At 43.0% G+C, this 23,109-nt stretch overlaps 1 long non-coding RNA gene and 1 pseudogene across 1 annotated transcript; both read right to left on the reverse strand.

Moving 5' to 3' along the window:
• Positions 18,362-20,012, reverse strand: LOC8063238 (annotated as a pseudogene).
• Positions 20,123-20,597, reverse strand: LOC110429550. The gene is made up of 3 exons (XR_002446622.1): positions 20,486-20,597; positions 20,319-20,411; positions 20,123-20,185 (listed from the first exon to the last, which is right to left on the reverse strand). It is a non-coding gene; the product is annotated as an uncharacterized LOC110429550 (long non-coding RNA).

Raw genomic sequence — 23,109 nt, forward strand, 5'->3', positions numbered from 1 at the left:
GACATCACCATAAAATTTTCAGAGCAATTGCACATGCCAAATTCAAGATAAGCATTTAACATGTGGCAAGGTGCTTATTTCACAAATTAGGAAACATGGTTTATATAGTGTCAAACAACAGATTTCAGATTATTTACATGCTACTAATACCATAAACAAGTTTGACACCAAAGTAGAGCACCAGCATAAACACCAATTATTTACTATGATTTAAATAAGGAAACAAGCCATAGAATCAACATAAATTACACACCACAGATATATCACTCCAAAAATCATGAAATTATTATCACAGCATTCTCATACCACTCAGAGACTACCATAAAAATTTCATAACAAAAGGAGCAGTATAACAAGAGATATGAATTTACTCATAAATAACAAGATTAAATCCTAATAATTATTTTTCCCAGAAAACATGGTTCATTTTATATTTTTATAAAACAATAGCCATCTCAAAGAATCTCACAAAATTGGTTTCACAAATTTTGGATCAACAGAACTAGAGATATGATTTTTGCAAAAACAGCTCAAACCCTAAATCAAACAAAGGAGAAAGAGAGGCTGATAGGGGACCCGCGAGTCAACGGACCCCACACGTTAGAGACCCGAGAGCAGAGGCACGACTTGACCGCCGGAGATCTCGTCGACGGCGAGGTCTCGGCGATGGCCAAGGGCACCATCGTGCTCCCCACTCCATACCGCATCGAATGATACCCCAAACCCTAACTCTACTGGACCCTAGGTACCTCGCCCTAGCTAATGGCGGCACGGCGGTGGTGCGCAGCCGACCGCCGGCGTCTCTGGCCGGAGACAGAGCGAAAGAGAACACGAACGAGCATCAGCACGACCTAATAGAGCTTTTAGGACAAGAATGAAGTGAAATGGCGGACTACAAAGCCCTGGCCACGACGCCGGTGACCATGGCGGAGCTCCGGCGAGGTAAGCTCGCGACGGAAAAGACAATGCGGGCTTACCGAAGCTCGGCAGCCGCAGCCAACTTGACGACGGTGAAGCAGAGAGACTAGCAGAGCGCTGGGCGGAGTCGCTTGGCCAGAGGCATGGAGACCCGAGCGCGCGAGCTCGCCGAAGCAACGGCGGCGACGCGGAGAAGACAACGCACGCGAGAGAGAGCGGACCGTGAGGGAAATGGCGCTGTCCACGCGATCGGGGGCGCCGTGGCGAACTGTAGGACGCGCTGAGGACTGACGAGTGGGACCAACGGCGACGTACGGACGCCACGGGTCTAGACACGCGGCGTCACTGGCGAGCTCCCCTGAACTGACGGCGACTCCATTCAGTCGTTGATCCCGGCTGAAACCTGATTTTGCACCGCGATTATCTCCTAATCCACTCGATGATTTTGCTGGCTATTTGCTCTATGCTGGAGAGCTACATGAGTACTCCAACATTGCTTACAAGATCAAGGTCTGATTCGGTCTAGAATTCAAACTAGAAGATGAACAACCTACCCTCAAGCAAACTGCTGCGATACCAGACTTAGAAAATTTTCTAAGTGTTGGAAACAGCCCCAAAACTGCTTTATGGGTCACATTTGAGCTAGATATGATCATTTTCGTGAGATGGCCATAAAACAACTTTTGTTCCTTATAAAATTTTCTACAACTTCGCTGTAGAAAGTTTTGACATGCAAACATTTTATGAAACACTTTTTAAAAGCCTAAGCAAAAGAGGTTTCTAGGGTCTATATATGTAAGTATGACTTCCGTGATTATTCCTAAGGATGAGTTAAGCATAGATAAACTATTTAGCAAGGCATAGCACACAAGCATGAGCATGGTTCACACAAGCACAAGCATAGGAAGCATGATTAAACAAATTAAAGCACACTTAAGCATAAATGACATGGCTCAAGGTAGATGATGATCATGGAATGCTTGAGTAGATGATAATGCTCATGTTATGCATGTGACTTATGCAACCATAACACTGGGGTGTTACAGCCCTCCCCCCTTACAAAAATCTCGTCCCGAGATTTGAAAGCTTACTGATTTTCGAAGAATGTTTTGTAAACTTCTTTTAAATAATCCTCCGTTTCCCAGGTGGCATCTTCCTCCCCGTGGTTACTCCACAACACCTTTTCGAATTTAACCAAATGATTACGTGTCACCCGTTCCTTGTGGTCAAGAACCGCTATAGGTTTCTCCTCGTACACTAAATCAGGTTTCAACTTGACATCCAGAATTTCCACTCGTTCCTCCGGAACACGAAGGCACTTCTTCAATTGTGATACGTGGAAGACAGGAAAATAGCTCGAAACTCAACCGGTAGTTGAACCTTGTACGCTACATTCCCTTTCCTTTCAAGAATCCGATAAGGTCCCACATAACGAGGTGCAAGCTTTCGCTTGACTCCAAACCTTTGTACGCCCTTCATCGGAGACACCTTGATATACATATGGTCACCAACTGCAAATTCAATCGGCTTCCTTCTCTTGTCAGCATAACTTTTCTGACAGGCTTGAGCAGCATTCAGATGTTGGGTATGAAGTGGATGAGTGGCAACGGAGTTCTTATCGACACCACCACTCGCGTAGTGATGTTGAGAGACTCGAATACCAAAGAGGCATTCTTAATACACCTTCCTCGGGATATCCATATCCGTAGCACGATGAATGCAGTTACATCTAGGACCATCGAGGATATTCCGGTGGTGTGTGAGATCCCGGATGTATTCCCTGATGATTTACCCGAGCTTCCTCCAGATCGGGATGTGGAGCTCAAAATTGAATTGATTCCAGGTACCGCTCCTATTTGTAGAAGACCATATAGAATGCCACCAAATGAGCTAGTTGAGCTTAAGACCCAGTTGAATGAGTTGTTGAAGAAGGGTCTTATTCGCCCTAGTTCTTCTCCTTGGGGTTGTTCGGCTATCTTTGTGAAGAAGAAGGATCAGTCTTTGCGCATGTGTGTGGACTATCGTCCCCTGAATGCGGTGACCATCATGAATAAATACCCTCTTCCTCGCATTGATATCTTGTTTGATCAGTTGTCTAAAGCTAAGGTATTCTCCAAGATTGATTTGCGATCTGGGTACCATCAGATCAAGATCCGTCCTGAAGATGTACCTAAGACAGCTTTCTCGACGAGGTATGGGTTGTATGAGTATCTCGTCATGTCCTTCGGTCTTACGAATGCACCTGCTCACTTCATGTATCTCATGAATTCGGTGTTCATGCCCGAATTGGACAAGTTTGTGGTGGTCTTCGTTGATGATATCCTGGTATACTCTTGCAATGAAGAACATCTGCGTGTGGTGTTGTCGCGCTTGCGTGAGCATCAGCTTTATGCTAAGTTCAGCAAATGCGAGTTCTGGCTGAAGAAAGTACCTTTCTTGGGCCATGTATTATCTGAAGAAGGCATATCGGTGGATCCGGCTAAGGTACAAGAAGTGCTGGATTGGAGAGTTCCAACTTCGGTACACGAGGTTCGAAGTTTTCTCGGTTTGGCTGGGTATTATCGTCGATTTATTCTAGAATTCTCAAAAATATCCAAGCCTATGACTCGCCTACTCCAGAAAGATGAGAAGTTTGTGTGGACGCCTGAGTGTGAAGAGGCATTCCACAAGTTGAGGACATTGCTAACATCGGCACCTGTCTTAGCTCAACCTGATATCGAGAAGCCCTTCGATGTCTTCTGTGACGCGTCGGGTATTGGTCTAGGCTGTGTGCTGATGCAGGAAGGTCGTGTTATCGCGTATGCCTCGCGCCAACTTCGAAAGCATGAGGTTAATTACCCTACTCATGACTTGGAATTGGCTGCAGTTGTCCATGCTTTAAAAATCTGGAGGCACTATTTGCTGGGGAATATGTGTAATATCTACACTGATCATAAGAGTCTCAAGTATATCTTCACTCAACCTGAATTGAACATGCAGCAGCGAAGGTGGCTTGAGTAGATTAAAGATTATAATCTGCAAGTGCACTACCATCCGGGCAAGGCAAACGTGGTTGCGGATGCCTTGAGTCGGAAGGCGCACTGTCACTTAGTTCAGGTGGAAGATCCATTGTTGTCACATCTTATGCACCCACTCGTGCTCAACCAGATTTCTCTGGAGAGTACTCTTCGCAATCGAGTCATCGAATTGTAGCAAACAGATGTAGGCATCCACCATATAAAGAGGAAAATGAAAGAAGAAGAAACCAAGCATGTCCGAGTCGATGAGAACGGAATCCTACGGTTCAAAGATCGACTTGTGGTCCCAAAAGACCGTGAGCTGCGAAACCAGATCTTATATGAAGCTCATTCATCCAAGTTGTCTATCCATCCTGGTAGTAGCAAGATGTATCAGGATGTGAAACCTCTGTTTTGGTGGACCAAGATGAAACAGGAGATTGCTGCTTTTGTCGCTCGTTGCGACAACTGTTGTCGTGTGAAGGTCGTTCATATGAAAGCCGGTTTACTTCAACCCTTATCCATTCCTGGTTGGAAATGGGAAGAAGTCAGCATGGATTTCATCGTTGGACTCCCAACTTCTGTTAAGGGTTACGACTCTATCTGGGTGATTGTAGACTGTTTGACCAAGGTTGCTCGTTTTATTCCAGTTCGAACTGATTATCGTCCACACCAGTATGTAGAATGTACTTCGAGCACATTGTTCGTCAGTATGGTGTGCCTCGAACTATCGTATCAGATCGTGGACCACAGTTCACTGCCCGTTTTTGGGAATGTCTACATGAGCAGATTGGTACTCACTTAGTCTGTAGCTCTGCTTATCATCCCCAAACGGCCGGCCAAACTGAACGTGTGAACCAAATCCTAGAAGACATGTTGAGAGCATGTGCTCTCTCTTCAAAGGGTTCTTGGGTAAAGTGGTCGCCGCTAGCTGAGTTCTCTTATAACAACAGTTATCAAGAGAGTATCATGATGGCTCCATTTGAGGCCCTGTACGGTCGAAAGTGTCGAACCCCGTTGAATTGGGTGGAATCCGGGGAACGAAGGTATTATGGCATCGATTTCGTGAACGAAGCGGAGCAACAAGTCCGTACCATCCAGCAACATCTAGATGCTCCTCAAGCTCATCAGAAAAGTTATGCTGACAAGAGAAAGAAGCCGATTGAATTTGCAGTCGGTGACCATGTGTATATCAAGGTGTCTCTGATGAAGGGTGTACAAAGGTTCGGAGTCAAGCGAAAGCTTGCACCTCGTTATGTGGGACCTTATTGGATTCTCGAAAGGAAAGGGAATGTAGCGTACAAGGTTCAACTACCGGTTGAGCTTCGAGCTATTTTTCCTGTCTTCCACGTATCGCAATTGAAGAAGTGACTTCGTGTTTCAGAGGAACGAGTGGAAATTCGGGATGTCAAGTTGAAACCTGACTAAGTGTACGAGGAGAAACCTATAGCAGTTCTTGACCGCAAGGAACGGGTGACTCCTAATCGTGTGGTTAAATTCTACATGGTGTTGTGGAGTAACCACGGGGAGGAAGATGCCAATTGGGAAACGGAGGATTATTTAAAAGAAGTTTACAAAACATTCTTCGAAAATCAGTAAGCTTTCAAATCTCGGGATGAGATTTTTGTAAGGGGGGAGGGCTGTAACACCCCAGTGTTATGGTTGCATAAGTCACATGCATAACATGAGCATCATCATCTACTCAAGCATTCCATGATCATCATCTACCTTGAGCCATGTCATTTATGCTTAAGTGTGCTTTAATTTGTTTAATCATGCTTCCTATGCTTGTGCTTGTGTGAACCATGCTCATGCTTGTGTGCTATGCCTTGCTAAATAGTTTTTCTATGCTTAACTCAACCTTAGGAACAATGTTCATGTTGATCACTTCTCCAAAATAATCACTGAAGTCATACTTACGTATATAGATCCTAGAAACCTCTTTTGCTTAGGCTTTTAAAAAGTGTTTCATAAATTATTTGCATGTCAAAACTTTCTACAGAAAAGTTGTAGAAAATTTAATAAGGAACAAAAGTTGTTTTATGTCCATCTCATGAAAATGACCACATCTAGCTCAAAAGTAACCCACAAGGCAGATTTGGGGCTGTTTCCAATACTTAGAATATTTTCTAAGTCTGGTATCGCAGCAGTTTGCTTGAGGATAGGTTGTTCATCTTCTAGTTTGAATTATAGACCGAATCAGGCCTTGATCTTGTAAGCAATGTTGGAGTAATCATGTAGCTCTCCAGCATAGAGCAAATAGCTAGCAAAATCATCGAGTGGAATAGGAGATAATCGCGGTGCAAAATCAGGTTTCAGTCGGGATCAACGACTGAATGGAGTCGCCATTAGTTCAGGGGAGCTCGCCGGTGACGCCACGTGTCTGGACCTGTGGCGTCCGTACGCCGCCGTTGGTCCCGCTCGTCAGTCCTCAGCGCATCCTACAGCTCGCCACGGCGCCCCCGGTCGCGTGGACAGCGCCATTTCCCTCCCGGTCCGCTCTCTCTCGCGTGCTCGTCTTCTCCGCGTCGCCGCCGTTGCTTCGGCGAGCTCGCGCGCTCGCGTCTCCGTGCCTCTGGCCAAGCGACTCCGCCCAGCGCTCCGCTAGTCTCTCCGCTTCACCGTCGTCAAGTTGGCTGCGGCTGCCGAGTTTCGGTAAGCCCGCATTGTCTTCTCCGTCGCGAGCTTACCTCGCCGGAGCTCCACCATGGTCACCGGCATCGTGGCCAGGGCTCTGTAGTCTGCCATTTCACTTCATTCTTGTCCCAAAAGCTCCGTTAGGTCGTGCTGATGCTCGTCCATGTTCTCTTTCGCTGTGTCTCCGGCCAGAGACGCCGGCGGTCGGCCGCGCACCACCGCCGTGCCGCCATTAGCGAGGGCGAGGTACCTAGGGTCCAATAGAGTTAGGGTTTCGGGTATCATTCGATGCGGAATGGAGTGGGGAGCACGATGGTGCCCTTGGCCATCGCCGAGACCTCGCCGTCGACGAGATCTCTGGCGGTCAAGTCGTGCCTCTGCTCTCGGGTCTCTGACGTGTGGGGTCCGTTGACTCGCGGTCCCCCTGTCAGCCTCTCTTTCTCCTTTGTTTGATTTAGGGTTTGAGCTGTTTCTGCAAAAATCATATCTCTGGTTCTGGTGATCCAAAATTTGTGAAACCAATTTTGTGAGATTCTTTGAGATGGCTATTGTTTTGTAAAAAATATAAAATGAACCATGTTTTCTGGGAAAATAATTATTAGGATTTAATCTTGTTATTTATGGGTAAATTCATATCTCTTGTTATACTGTTCCTTTTGTTATGAAATTTTTATGGTAGTCTCTGAGTGGTATGAGTATGTTGTGATAATAATTTCATGATTTTTGGAGTGATATATCTGTGGTGTGTAATTTATGTTGATTCTATGGCTTGTTTCCTTATTTAAATCATAGTAAATAATTGGTGTTTATGCTGGTGCTCTACTTTGGTGTCAAACTTGTTTATGGTTTTAGTAGCATGTAAATAATCTGAAATCTGTTGTTTAACACTATATAAATCATGCTTCCTAATTTGTGAAATAAGCACCTTGCCACATGTTAAATGCTTATCTTGAATTTGGCATGTGCAATTGCTCTGAAAATTTTATGGTGATGTCCATCTGCTATGCTTATGCTTGTGTAAATTTTGTAGAATTTTCTGAGCAATTTTGCTAGTATCTTGTAATTATGTCCTTTTATAGAATTAAATTGATAAATGCTTTGTTATTAAATATCTAAGGGTTAACATATGATGTTCTGGTTATCTTATGATATACTTGTGCTTATAAGCTTTTTGGTTGGCACTGTTTATGCTTTGGCTATGTCATCAAATGATTAATTAAGGGTTAAAAGCTGTTCTGGACAGCAAGGGAGTAATCTAACTTTTGCTTAATGATAACTTGGTTTTCTGGAAGACTTGCCTAAATCAAAGTTGTTGTAAACTTTATGAACTAGCTGTGTTTTAATTTTGGGATCATTTGGTCCAATAGTTTAAAAGTTATAGCTATTCCAAGTTGGGTTCCAGAAATAGGTGCTTCCTGTTTTCTGGGACAGAACCTATAACTTTGTTTAATTGACTTGTTTAACTTAGGAATCTTGCTGTGATGTCTAAATATGAAATGTAGACAATTTCATAAGCTTTCCATAATGTCCTCAATTATATTTGTTGGATCTGCATAGCAATAGTTATAACCTGTTGACTGAACTGTTCTATTATGTTATGCTTGCTGTTTATAGTTGACTTGCTAAGTCTTGATCAGTTAGTTAGTTATCCTTTGTGAGTTAATCTTAGAAGTTGACTCAATAAATGAGTGTCCAGTGAAATTCTATTGCATTGACAAGCATTCATCCTCATCTAGTATGCACACATTTCTTATTCACTATGCATGCAATAGGTGCACCAGAAGCAACGACTGCGTTCGAGCTCCAGGTGAACCCCGAAGGCCAAGAGGGCAATCCGGAGGTGGAGGCCCAGCAAGCCGGACACGAGGAACCCGAAGAGGAAGTTGAGTGCCTGAACCACGAGCCTGCATTGTTCATGAAAGGCAAGCCCCGGAGCATGTTAATTCTCCCACTTTAGTTTCGAAAGATTACTTGATTATGTTATATCTATTGATGCATTATGTATAGGAGTTGTGATGAAACCCTTGCTGCACTTTACTCAATCCTTGACCAGATATATTACCACTACCTGGTGTTAGAGTTAGGATCGAGTAGTGGCTTAGACATGCTTTAATCGGTAGAAGTCGGCTGATATCCTGTCACCTGCGCGAGATAGGGTTGAGTCGGATCACGATTGTCTATATGTGCTATCGTGGGAAGAACCTGTTTAAATTGACATAAGCCGGGCAGAGTTTTGCAAGGCTGTAGTAACTCCGTCTGTGGCAACTAAGGACCGATCGTTGTACGTCCTCTTGTCATGTTGAACGCATGTCTAACACTTAGTTGGCCGGATAACTCGTTCTGACCGCGAAGCCTAGTAGTACGACTCAGGCCGAAAGACCGGCAAGTATAAAGTGCGCACTACCGGAGGAAGTGCGGTGTGCGGGGGACCATTGGCGTAAGACCAAAGGCAGGTGAGTTAAAATTCCTGACCTCCCTAGTAGAGTGGTAGCCCTGGGAGTGCGGCGCTGATCGAAGCCGCGATTCCTGAGTCGTACCATAGGTGACCCGCTGGCTCTCCGATGGGGGATGCTTCGGTGAGTGCTAGTAATAACCCTCCAGCTGGATAGGAATTGATTCGAATCGCCGTCTCTCCCGGATAGTGAGAACTTGACAGAGCAGCGGCAAACGTAGCATCCACTAATGAACTTTGGTTTGTGATAATGATGATAGCAAGAAAGAGCATATGATGAACTTGATATGGTTATTATTGCTTGTAATAATCAAGTGATGTGTATTAGTATAGGTGCTAATCTAGTGGTAGGCTAATGATAAGTAAGATGATGCTTTCACAATAATGAAGCTATCAATTAAGCTTTTGGCAACTGATGAGTCAGCCAGCTCAACTTATTACTTAGCCTTGCATGATCCTTGGTGTCTTTTATGTTTGACTAGACGGGTAAGTCTAGCTAAGTACATTCTCATACTCAGGGTTTATTCCCACCTGTTGCAGATGATGTCTTTTATGATGGCTTCTGCAAGACCTGTCTCCATCCCGCTGGGGATGAGGACTAAACCGTTGGGCACGGTTCTCTAACAAACTCGTACCTGCTGCTTTTGGATGGATGGTGTACGACTCTGGCCATAACAAGAACTTGTGAAATGAACTTTGGAAAGTGTGTGTAACTATTTTGCTTCCGCTACTACAAACATGTGTTGTAAGAACTAAGTAACTCCGATGTGGTGCCGCTTCGACGGCAATGAATGACTATATAATATTCGCTGTGTTATGTTGAACTATTACGATCTTGGTTTGTTGCAAGTTGGTTTGAAGTCCTTCGTGATTTTAGTTGACTATTGGGATTATATGGGCTCAAGTTTGGGAACTTGATTGCTAGTCGATCGTTTCTTCACTTGAACTCTTATAATTTGGTTGGTTCTGTGACAACTGGTATTGGAGCAAGTTCAGCATTATATATGCAGCGTTTGAGTATTTGAAAACAAAAGAGTTTTTAAAATAAAATTGTGAGAATCAGGACTTAAGTTATGCCAGTGGTCGAATCCTCCTTGCCCATATAAGGACTATAGGTGGCTATTTAAGTACTGACTTGGGGGGTTTTATTTTATGCATCTCCGGCAGTACTCAGGTATGGATATGTGATGACCATACTATGCTACCCTGTGGTCTAATGGTAGAGGTAGCCTTCATATGTGAATTAGCCACATATGTCGCTAGATTTAAATTATGCAACGTCGCACCTACGCTCTTGTAAGTGTGAGCTGTGAGAGCATGATCGTCCAAACGGCGGTCTAGGGGAGTGTTCGTGGTGGTTTTCTGGAGTGGTTACATGTCTAACCATGGAACCACGACAGAAACTTAATTGGGGAGCATTTAATTTCTCGGGTAGTTGTGGTGTCATTGTTTGTGCATGTTGAGCATGTATAAGCAATGTGCACTTAGTTTACTGCTTTCTTGAGTGATATATATTGGGAACTGTTGGGCTGCAATGAAGTTTTCTACAGGTACTCTAACAACGGTTGTGTAAATCGATAGTTATCGTATCGAGAGATGAATGTATGCCACCGTATATCCGTTAGAATATTAATTTTCTAAGCTTGGGAGGACGTACGGTTCGTGCATGCATCATGTCACATTCATACATACATTCTTTCTACTCCTTCCCTTACAATGCCGCCCCTTTTAATTAAATAATTGTGCTTAAACTAATCCTCTTGTACCCACGGTTATTCTAAACCCTAAAATTAATACTCTAACAGTGCATGTGTAAATCGATAGTTATCGTATCGAGAGACAAATGTATGCCACCGTATATCCGTTAGAATATTAATTTTCTAAGCTTGGGGGAACGTATGGTTCATGCATGCATCATGTCTCATTCATACATACATTCTGTCTACTCATTCCTTTACAATGCCGCCCCTTTTAATTAAATAATTGTGCTTAAACTAATCCTCTTGTACCCACGGTTATTCCTTTCCACAGATGGACGTGCCCGCTTCACCTCACCCGGTGACACCTTCTTGAGCGAGTTTGGCACTCCTACCTTGCTCTGGAGGGTGCTGCAGTCTGTTGGATATACTGAGCCACCTCAGTATTCTTGGTGGGAGGTGGATATGACAGGAGAGTTGCAGTGGTTTGCTGTGCAGGGAGTTGTCCCACCATATGGGGGAAAGCCTGCATGGACAGGGTGGACCTGCAACTCCAATGGGCAGACTCCATGGGAAGCGGCTCAGGTTGCAGCCCATGCGATGCTGCTCAACATCTGTCAGAGGTTTGGCGATAAGCTGACAGGAGGGCCAGCGGCCTCCATTCCCCGTGCTGACCCAGCAGCAGCGGAGTGGAAGCAGGCTGATGGATGTGCGTTGGTCCGAGGCCGAGGAGAGCGAGCTGAGAGTTCTAGTCCTGCTATGAGTGCTATGATGGCTATGCTTTAAGCTGTTCAGTCAGCGAGAGGACACCTATGCACAAGTGATGGTGGCTGTTCGCCAGGCTCAGGAGATGCAACAGAAGGCTGAAAAGCGTGCTCGCAAGTTTTGCAAGCAAGCTAGACTCCTGGAGCAAGCTCAGAAGGACCGCAATGACTGGGAAGACATTGCGGAGTACCGTAGGCAGCAGTGGGTAAAGGCCATTAGAGAGAGAGACCACAAGCCGGATCAGATAAGTCAGTTGGCTAGAGAGAAGGCGATAGTGCAGGAGCGCTTGGTGCAGATCACTCGTGAGAGGGATGCTGCGCTCCGCGTGTCGGAGAACAGGCGCCGGGCTTGGGAGATGCATAGGATCCAGTTGCTTGAGCGGGAGAACTATCTGCAGGATCAGATTGAGGCTGGACTTGTGGAGATTCACCGTCTCAACAACTTGCTACACCCTATTCCTCGCCCTGTACCCGTGTATCCAGAGGTGGGACCTCTGGTGATTATGGCCGATGATGATGGTATGGAGGTAGATGGACCAGCAGCGGCTGCACCACCTTTGCACGAGGACGTGGAGGACGAGGAGCTTGAGCCGGTTAGCGACGAGGATGGAGAGGCGATCTTCAACGCTGACTCGGACGACGAGCCTGGAGTGTAGTGGATAGTTGTTGTGAGGATCTTTTGTAGTATGGCAGTCAGTAGTGGTGCTTTTGTAATCCGGAACCTTGATCTCTGACTCATATCATGTACTGTGATGGTGTAATAACTTTATGGACCCAATGTGTAACCTTAACATGTTCGATCGTTTATGACGATGTTTTCCGTTGTTGTGCATATTCCGGATATCTGTGTCATGTGTTGGATTGGTGATGTTATTTTGTGGAATTGAATTATTGTGCCTTTTCTGTAAAACTATTCTCTCGAATACTTTCAGACATGAATATAAGTTCTTCTACGGCAAATCTTGTCATCATCAATACTCACTGATTATGTCTTTACAGATGTCTCGTGGCACTCGAGGTGCAGAACAGCGTGCAAACAAGAACCCACCCCCTCCTCCTCCACCACCAAATCCAGCTGAGCTGATGCAAATGATGGTGGAAAATTAGAGGATGCTCGCTAAGACCATCAACCGGATGGCAAATCAGGGTGGTCGTCATGCACAAGAAGGACCAGCACCTAACCAGTATAGTAGCTTTAAGGATTTCATGGATACCAAGCCCCCATCGTTTCGAGAGGCTGAAGAACCTCTTCAAGCTGAGGAGTGGATGAACACGGTGGAACAAAAGTTCCGCTTGCTTCGGCTGACCGAGGGTTTGAAGGCCGAGTATTCAGCTCACCAACTGTAGGGTCCGGCAGGCATATGGTGGAATCAGTATCGGGAGGCTCTTCCTGATAATACTGTGATTGACTGGAATCTCTTCCGTGAAGCCTTCAAGGGACATTTCATCCCTCCTGGTGTTATGGAGATGAAGCATACGGAGTTTATGCAGTTGACCCAGGGCAACAAAACTCTGAAGGAGTACTTGCATGCCTTCAATCATCTGTCTAGGTATGCTCCTGAATTTGTGAACACGGAGGCAAAGAAGATCGCTAGCTTCAAGCGGGGTCTTGGCCCCAAGTTGCTGAAGACTATGGGCCGCTCTAAGTGTGCAACTTTCAATGAGTTTGTCAATGATGCTCTCACCCAAGAGAACTATAACACTGTGTACACTGCGACCATGACTCGCAAGAGGGCTTTTGAGGCCGGGGCAGGGGCATCTCAGTCCAAGGCTCTAGTGGCAGCTAGGCCCCCGTACCGTGCTCCAACTCCTAATCAGCGGTATCACCGTCCAGTGAAGAAGAATCAGGCGAAGACGGGTTTCCGCAAGGGGTACTCTATTGCTCTTCCTAGGGGCAACATAGGTCCCAGCTATGCCAAGACTCCACCTGCCAACCGTCCGTGCTGGAACTGCAATTAGACCGGGCACTGGCAGAGCAATTGTCCTTAGTATGCTCACAGTTAGTAGGGTACACCATATTCATGTTGTATCCTAACTGCAATCATCTTAGTGAGTATCTTTCTAAAGAACATATTCTTCAGCTCTTGTGCTTGCTGCCCAATTAACTGGGTTACCCTTTGATCTATCTCGATGGCTTGCTTATGTTTTGGTCAATCTATGCCATCCGTCAACATGATGCACATGTTTGAGATGGCTGGCCTTTTGTACATAAGTGAGATTTACCTTCTCGACTGAAGAAAAGTTATACACCTACTCAGTAAAGGATAACAACACATTCCCATCATGTTCTGTTTGCTATATACCACCTTTGCTTATAGTAATGATTGCTGGAGATAATTTCATTGATGTTCTCACATGCTTGCTTAAGTCTTGGGTGTCTTGCTTCTGTGTGCGAAAACCTTACCCCAAGAATCCTCTCAGACCACTTTGTTCCTTGTCCTACAGTTGATCTAGTGCAATGCTTATCTGTTGTTGCATGAGCCTCATAATCTTTTCATGACAGATCATGTTGCTGCTGTGTCGATGAAGCCCTAATCTAAGTATTAGCTTGGTCTCTTGAATCTCGTTTATTTAACCTCCAACTCTCCCTAATCTTAAATGTTATTAGTCATGATCTCATGTTAATCATTTATCTGGTAACTATCTTGGTTAACACAGAGATTTTGTGGAAATTAAAGCAAGAATCCATGATCAGTTGTCTTCGACAAGTAAGATATGTTCTCCTGTGTTGTGTTTTGGATCTTCAGGTCACTTCCATGTTGACTCCAAACCTTGTGACTACCTTTGCTTTGCTATCCCTCCTTTGCACAATGCTTGTTCATACAACCAACTTTTGTGCCACATGAAATTTTTCATTGACTGTATGATCAATAATGGTGTCATGAGCAGTAGCTAACGGTGCCGCGACGAAACCGAGAGCCTCTTGTGGGCGGCCGACACAAGGATGTGCTGCTCGGCACGTGCTGGTATCGAGGTTTCTAGTCATGATCCATTATGGAATTATACCAATGAAATGTTTTCTTGTGACCTTTCCCTTGATAATCTCTCCATATCATATCAAAAGATCCCTATGTCCAACCAGATGTCATAGGACATTCTTTTGAAGTCAACTAGAGGTTAACCTTTGAAGAACAAGTCACTGACATAAAAATTAACAGACTGCAAGAGGTGGAAGACAAGTGACACTATGTCACTATCCCTACAATGACGATGAGCATTTAATGAGCACCATGGGTCATCCTCATCGAACCAAAAGGACACCCAACACTTAATATTGGACAAGTTATCTGTTGAACAAGCATCGATCATCACCATTGTGCTTATAACCTAGTTTTCCTAGGTCTTGATCTTTATGTGCATCATGGTGATATAGCTAAAGTCAACCATCTTTGGCATGAATCCTTATCTCCTAGCTTTGGAGGTTACCAATTGTTGAGCATCAGCCGTAATTGTTGTGGTTAAGTGTGAAGCTTTGGAAAATATTGGGCTGAGAGGCAATTGAATGGTTGCTAGTAGCAAGGCTAATCTCAAGGAAAGTAATGATGGAGTGACAGCCACGAGGGATATGTTTTATCAATTAGTGAATTAAACATGGAGTTGAGAGATGTCTTGTCAGTCCAGAACACTGCCATTGCACCACCGAACAAGTTTAGTATGTACACGTTCTGCTTATGCAAATGTTGCCTATTTGAGCTGAATTTCGGTCAGAGGTTAGAAGACTCATGGATCAGAATTTTTATCAAGTTTCTTGCAGAATTGAGTGGTGATTGGTTGAATACTTGCAACTGTTGGAGACCTCTAGGTCCCACAATCATCCTTCTTCAGTAGTGGTTATCCAATTCCTACATGCCTTGGATACCTTCTATGTGTTACCCAAGAAGTTGCACCTATTTCCACCCAAATAACTTTTGTTGTTTACATACGAGGATCCCCTTGAAGTAAATGATCATGGAAGGTGTTGAACCCACAAAGTCAGCTATCACATTCATCGTTCTCTTAACCAGGTTGGTAAGTACAATTTTGTCATCAGAGAAAGAGAACTGCATGCTTGGAAAGTTGTACTCCAATCATTTTGGTAGAAGACTACTTTTAAAATGTTGTGAATGAGCGTGGAACCACTATAATGAGCAACCCTTAGAAGCTTGTGACTTCGTGCAAGGTTCTTATGGCTTGAATTAGTTTCACTAAAGAGACTGATCATACACGTAGCTCCGCTTATGCTCTGAACCACCCTTCATACATTGAGAACAAAGTGCATAGGACAATGCTTTCTTGGATTCCTCCCAAAGTAACAATGCTTCATCTTCGAACCAAAGTTTACTATGAAAAGTAAGTATCAGAAAACTTTTGGTCCAACTTAGCTTCTCTGATGTTCAAATGCTATCGTTGAGGTTGGGAAATGCATGACATTGTTTCTCTTCCATTAAAAGTCTTTCGCACCGAATCTCGAGACGAGATTCTTTTTAAGGGGGAGGGCTGTAACACCCTAGGTGTTTATGTTGCGTTTTGGCACTTACATTTCATGAGCATAAGCATCATTTGTTCATATATGATAGTATGAAATATACTTTGATGTTGTGACAAGTGAATGCTTGATGATCCTGCATAATAAAGCTTGTGGGTGTTGATGGTGCTTCTTCCATGTGTATCATCTCCATCTCTACCTAGGTGATCACTCAAAAAGTTTCATGAAGTTTGGATTCAAAAGGTCAAATGAAATAATAAGTTACATGCTTGTTGGAATGACCTTATTAAGTGAATGGAACCTTGGATTACTAACCTAATCTTGCAATCTTGACCAAGTGACTCTAGATGAACTCTACAATAAAGGTCATGAAGAGTTCATGTTGAGCTTGTGCCAAGAAAATGCTTTGTTTGCTCTAAAACCCTAGTTTGGAGCTTTATCGGGTTACTGCTTTGACCAAAGTGAAAGATTGACTTCTGTTGCAGTTATGAGGTTTGACCCTAAATGAAAGTTGTAGCTTTGCTTCTGTAAAAGAAACTTTATTTAAGGGTCAAGAATCAAATCAGCTTGAAAATTGTTCAAACAGAGGCTCCAAGTTCGAATCAGCTGCTGCTTTTTATCCCTGAAATAATTCTAAGTCCCTGGAAAGTGACAGCAGCAAGTTAGCTTCTTTGTGACATTTTATTATCCAAATTCATATGATAACTCAATTGGATTCCTTAATATGAATTGGAGTACCCTTTTTCATGGAAACAATGGATCAAGTATCATCAAATTTGGAGTTCATTTGTATATTCAAAAGTAGCTCCCAAAACAGCAAAAAGTTATTTTATCACTAAACGGACATCAACCCATTGGCATGCCGCGTTCTCATGTTTTTGTTAAACAACTTGAGTTGACCCCTTAATAAAGGTTGTAGTATATATTGTGGGCAAGAGCATACCAAAATATGACACCAGTTTGACATGGTTTGGACTATCAATTCTTGGTTTTGCTAATCACTATCAATTTGTTGACACTCATGATTTGGCATCTAATTATCTCTTAATGTGTTGCTCTAATGGCTTTCCACTCTGAATCAAAGTTGGAGATCAGGTCGAGTACAACAAACTTCATTTTTGGCCCAAGGTCTAATTCGGCCTGCAAGGAGCCCAAAATCATGTTCCACTCTATCCAAACCGTCACCCGACACGTGTTCGACAGAATGCCTCAAAGGCCGGCACGTGGCCTGTGCGTGGCGACCATGCCAGCTGGGCGCCCTCACCATGGCTGCCACCTCCACCTTGCCTTGTCCTCTCTCTGTACCATTGTGGACGAGCACCAGAGAGCCCTCCCTGTCCTCCTCCACCCCCGAGAACTTGCCCACGGTCTCCTCCACCTCTCTTGCCCTTTCACTCTCTATCTCCCTGTCCACTCTCTCTGTTCCCGTCGCCATGGCTGGCAGAGGGGAGCTCGAGCTACTGCTGCACTGCTACTGCTCTTGGCCATGAGTTTGCAGCGGGCTTGGCATGGCCAAGGCTTGGTGTGGCCAAGCCCTAAGGCGTCCTCCCACTAAAAGAATTCTGCTAATCCGTGATGGAAAATTTCTGTCACGGATCACTAAAAATCCGTCAGCAAATAGGATCTGTGATGGTTTTAGTAACCGTCGCAGATTGAGCGTCAAGGATTGACTTGCGTGACGGTTTGTGGAAAACCATCACGGATTAACAGAATCAGCGACAGTTTTATTCCGTCACGATGGAGCCCGAGGCCTACTTAGTCCAACCCAGGCCCATTTCTAGTGACGAAAAATAATCGTCGCAGATGAATTGCCACGTCACTATGGATGCTTACGTGATTGCTTACATGGATGATGACATGGACACTACCTCAGCCCATATGTTAACAGGCCAGAATCAAAGATGGGCCAATTTTGGCTCAATTTCATCCTTTTTTATTGTAATTTTCTTAGCCATTTTCGCAGGCCCATTTCAGCATATTATAGCCAAAGTTCATCATTATTTATAGCCCACTTTTCAGCTCACTACTGCAGCACATATAGCTCATATATACTAAGCCCATTTTCAAACATTCAGCCCACATACACAGCCCACAAGTAATTATTATAGCAGCACATTAAATAAAAAGTTTTAACTTTCATTCAACAATAGATCACATAAATTTTGATCCAACATCAGATTACATGTCTTCATCCAACAATAGTTTTCGCACAAAAGTGCACACAACCTTACAATTCAATATGGCACAAGCCAACAACACAAAAATGCTTACAAGTCTAGCAGCTCGATGCATACAGCAGGAGCAAAATGCAAACAGCAGCAACAAAATATATACCACCATGCATGACTTAACTTGGTCGAAATTAGCTTGACACAAGTTAGCAGCAGCAAAATGCATGAAGTTAATGGCAAAAGATATGCACCATGCCTGACTTAACTTGGCTGAATCTGACTGAGCAAAAGGTTAAGTTTTGCTTCTTGACTCCTCTTCATCTCCTCTCGATCAATAATCCGTGCTTGCTCAGATTCTTGCACTTTATTTAACAAATCAGCCACCTGCATACGAAGCTTAGCGTTGTCCACTTCTAGTTCTATCTCACTACTTTGCTCACTGGATCTAGGTCGGGCATTCTGGAACCCCAGATTCTGCAAGAACCGACTCTTCTTGGTGTTCTCAGCAAGCACATCAGCAACAACTTGAGCTGCAGACTTAGGTTCTTCACCGTCGGTTGATGTAGATAGCATATTTTCCATTTGAGTCTAGCAAGCAAGGAGGAAACATGGTTATAAACTAAAAATAATAATCATTACATGATCAAAGTCTGAAAATTATCTTACAATGCCTCCTTTACAATAGGGGTGTAGCATTTTTTTTCTTGCTGTAGTGGAACTCCTTAAACAAATCAACCGCATCAGCTTCTTTGTCATTATATTTGTCATCCTGAGGTCAACATATATGCATTAGGTCCAGCATTAATTAAGATGTTAGAAAAATCGTAACACCTATTGTTCAGCTAAACATCTGGAAGAGCATGTTCACCTAAAAATCTGGAAGAACATGTCCAACTAAATAGACAGCTACTGAGAAGGAGCTTGTTACAATTTTACAAATACACTTTTTGTGAAATAGGAGAAGTAGCTTGTTACAATGGCATGCAGCAGCATGTTACACATACCTTAATATGGTGTACAAATATCAGCAGCAACAACAACTTAATATGGTCACCACAAGAGCACACCATTTTCCTTACATTAGAGCAGCAGCACGAAGTAGTTGCATTTCTACATCTCAAATTCCCCAGATATATAAAGTGAAAACATTTCAGTGTTATGAAAATTATTGATGAGCTTCATATAGAAAGCTTTATCCCCTCAGCATGCTTAAGTAACAGTTTCATATATTTATTTATATGGGCTTAACATGGCCCACTTACCAAATTTTCAACATGAACCATGTAGGCACGGGATCCGGTTGTGTGGTGGTACTTAACATTCGCTCGATTATTTTTGTTCTTTTGACACATCTCCTACATCAAGGACACAAATACATGTAAGGTTGTCGATAGATTAGCATGTACAAGGCATCAATCTAGTTTTTCAGAGAAAACATACCATCTTTTTGGGACTCTTCCATGATTCTAAAAGTAGTTCCCAAAGTTTATTACTCATGAATGGGATAGGAGAAGTTTTTGTAACCAAATGTAGTGGAAAAGGATCAAAATATTCTTGCTTCAGTTTGTGTCTTTGTTGGCGAACAGCAGACTTCATCATCTCAATGCATGCCTTTCTAACTGTCTCATCCTCTATGTTTATGTCAAACTTGGCCTAATCAAATGGAACATGTATAGGAAGAATATCAATTCAGTAATTTAAGGTATATACAAAACAACAAACAATGGTTCTTAGATTGAGACTAAATGTGGAAAGTACTAAAGAATGTCTGTACCTTTAGCTTTCCTAAGAATAGATCAACATACGCAGATCCATATTCTTTCTCTTTTGGATCTTTCTCTACTGGTTCTGTCTCTTTTGACCTTGATGCAGGTTTTTTCTTGTACAACTTCCAATGCGGGAGTATAGGCATATGGTTCCTAACTATGATGTTGCATTCACTTGCATACTTTGCATCAACAAAAGGAACCAGTGGCCTTATATTCCCTTCAGTTATAACAACTTGCAGCTTGCCACGACGTGCTCGGTTTAACTTTTGGAGACCAAGTCCCATATTATTTCCCCTGACCCTTCTCTCCTCTCGCCCTAGTTGTAAATGTACATTAGAATTGAAATTAAATTATTGAGCTGAAGCAAACATTGATCCAAGATGATCATGAATTTAAGCTTTGCACACAAATATTGATCAACAGTGGAAAACAGATGAACAAATAGTCACCTTCACTGGTACTGTGATTGTGGTCACCATGTTGGGTAATGCAATCAACTACATCAGCCATGAGGGTGTTGTCATCATGCTGGGCAAAGCCATCTAGAAAGGGCAGCCAGTAAGAATGCATTGACCATACAAACATAACTTATAGGATGACAGTAAGAAACCATCACCTCCATCATCCATACGACTTCCATCATCCATACGGCTATGCTGATTAGACCGGTCAATTGCATTAGCCCGAGTGGTCATGTGAGTGTTGTCAAATAGAGCAGAGTTTTCACCTAAAAAATTGGCGAGAGCTAAGAGTGAGTTCAATAGTTATCTGCTGTAAAAACAGATATAAATTACATGGTGAAAACTCAGCAGCACATTCATGGTGAAAACTCAGCAGCACATTCATGGTGAAAACAGCACACTGCATAAATTACATCAGTATATAGCATCACACAAAAAGGACAAACAAAAGATCAGCCAACTTTTGACAAATATAACAGCACCAGCATGTTGTAATTAGCATACACCATATATTACATCACTTGGATATACAAACAAAACAAGCTTCTAGTTCTGTAAATAGATCCAGCATATAGCATGGTACCAAAAATCTGTAAAAATTGGTTTTAATATTTCGGGCTGCCGCCAGATTGCGCGCCGAGCTGCCTGGGCGCGTGGGATTTTTGCCTTTGGTGAAATTGAAGGCTCCTGTTTTGGTTTGGATCCCTTAGATAATTATATATATACATTATATGTTATATAAAATGGTCCCTTTATGTTGATAATGGTTAATAAAAACTATAGGTGTTAAATAACTCGTAAGTAATATAAAATAGTGCATGATCAAATTTTGGCCAAATAAGTAGCATGTTACTGCATACACGTAGTCCATCATGTCATGATCTGTTTATGTTGATAATTTTGTTATTAGTCGTATTCCACCAATTCTTAGTCAAGTGTGCCAAACAAGTAGCGATATATAACATCCACATATAAAACGCTTTTGGTAGAGAAGTGACCCTGTCGTAAGTATGGTGCATATCATGACTGATTTGGTGAGGTGCATCACGAGGGCATTCTTTGTAAAGTGGTACATCATGCGTGCTTTGATTTTAATCCTAATCCTACGATCGCGCAATTTTTTGCGTAAAATCGCGTGCTATGCGGCCAGTGGGATTCGAACCTAAGACCTCGCCCTCGCGCGTACCCTCCTCTACCACTCCACCTATCACTTAGTAGTGTACATATTAGAGTTTAGTTTCCCACATATTATCCTAAACCGAGCATAAATCGATTATTTAAGGCCCTAAACGGATTCCAATGGAAAAGTTGTCAACTACAAAGTTTCGTAACTTTTCAAGATCTACAACTTTTATATTTGAGATCTACAAAATTTGAATTTCAAATTTGAGAAATTCAAACATAGTTTCCGAAGTCATTGCTTTTGTGAAGTCCTGTCATTGCTTTTGTGAAGTCCTATGAACTTATTATTTGTCCTCAAAGAATGATCCTCTGGAAGGAAATGGAAGTGCCCAAAATAATCAATTTTGCCCCTTAGGGCATGTGAAAGTCCTATAAACTCGATGAGCATGGATGTAACAAGATACACATATGGTTTTCTAACGTTCTGTTTTTCCTCCCGCGGATGTTGATCTCTTGATAGGATTTTAGTTTGATTAATAGAAGTAAATGGTACGAACTATGCAATTAAGTCATATAGCGTTAGCACAAACATTGTGCTAGTCATCAAAGTTGGTGTAGTGGTAAGTCACGTTAATTTTAATGCCCAGGTACTGGGTTCGAAACCCGCCTCCGATGCCACTTCTTTTTCTTTTTTTTTCTACTTACCAGTGCCGCACAGTTAAAAAGGGTATAGAACCACTTCTTGTCACAGCAGAGTACTTGGCACAATGGTAGGCACGGTGGTTTTTGAAGTCTCACATCGTGGGTTCGATTCCCATGGCTGGCACACTTTTTTTTGCCCCCTATATTTACCGAAAGCCCAAGGCCATGCCGTGGGTGGGCATTATGATGCTGGGCCGGTAAATGGATGGTGGCGTAAATAGATAAAAAAAACTTAAGTGCATATTTGGACATGTACTGTTAGTAGTTCTATTGGTAAGACATGTTTTTACTTTTTTTTTAGGTCTTGTGTTCAAATCTGACAAATCACTTTTTTTGTTCCCATCCGCACTATAAGAATAGTTTTAGTGTTGCTATGTAAAAAAAATAGGTTTTTTAGGTAAAGAAAAAAATAATTTAATAGAGCGTCTTTTGGGTACTTTTGATAATAACATTTTCTATTTTTCTTTACACTAAATATTGGTAGCGGGCCAACTGTTTTGGGCTAACTAGCGTATGACGAATTCATACGAGTCTGTGACGATCTTGATAAAAGCATCAACAATTAGCGGGCTGAGAATATCCAGTGGGCTCATCCTTGACGAAAAAATGAATATCGTCACTGATTACATCTAGCAGTGGTTGTTAGCGACGATTTGTAAATTCGTCAGCAAGAAATCGTCACGGATTCACAGATTTCTTGTAGTGTCCCATGACCAGGCCAGAGCACGACCTCCCTTCCCTTGCCTCTGTTCGTCTGTTCGGTAAGGAGAACGAAGGAGGGACATCGGGTTAGAATAAGAAACAACTGAGGGTTCCAGATGCGAAGCCAAGACTCATATGAATAGTGTTACTGGGCTGTGGCGTGAGTCATGGAAAATCCACGGTCCCGGTGCAAGATCTGTTTTCCTTTTCTTTTGTTTTGCAGATTTTATGGATGAGCTTTGGAAATGCATAG

The sequence above is a fragment of the Sorghum bicolor genome, chromosome 8 (genome assembly GCF_000003195.3).
Source record: "Sorghum bicolor cultivar BTx623 chromosome 8, Sorghum_bicolor_NCBIv3, whole genome shotgun sequence".
Lineage (NCBI taxonomy): Eukaryota > Viridiplantae > Streptophyta > Magnoliopsida > Poales > Poaceae > Sorghum > Sorghum bicolor.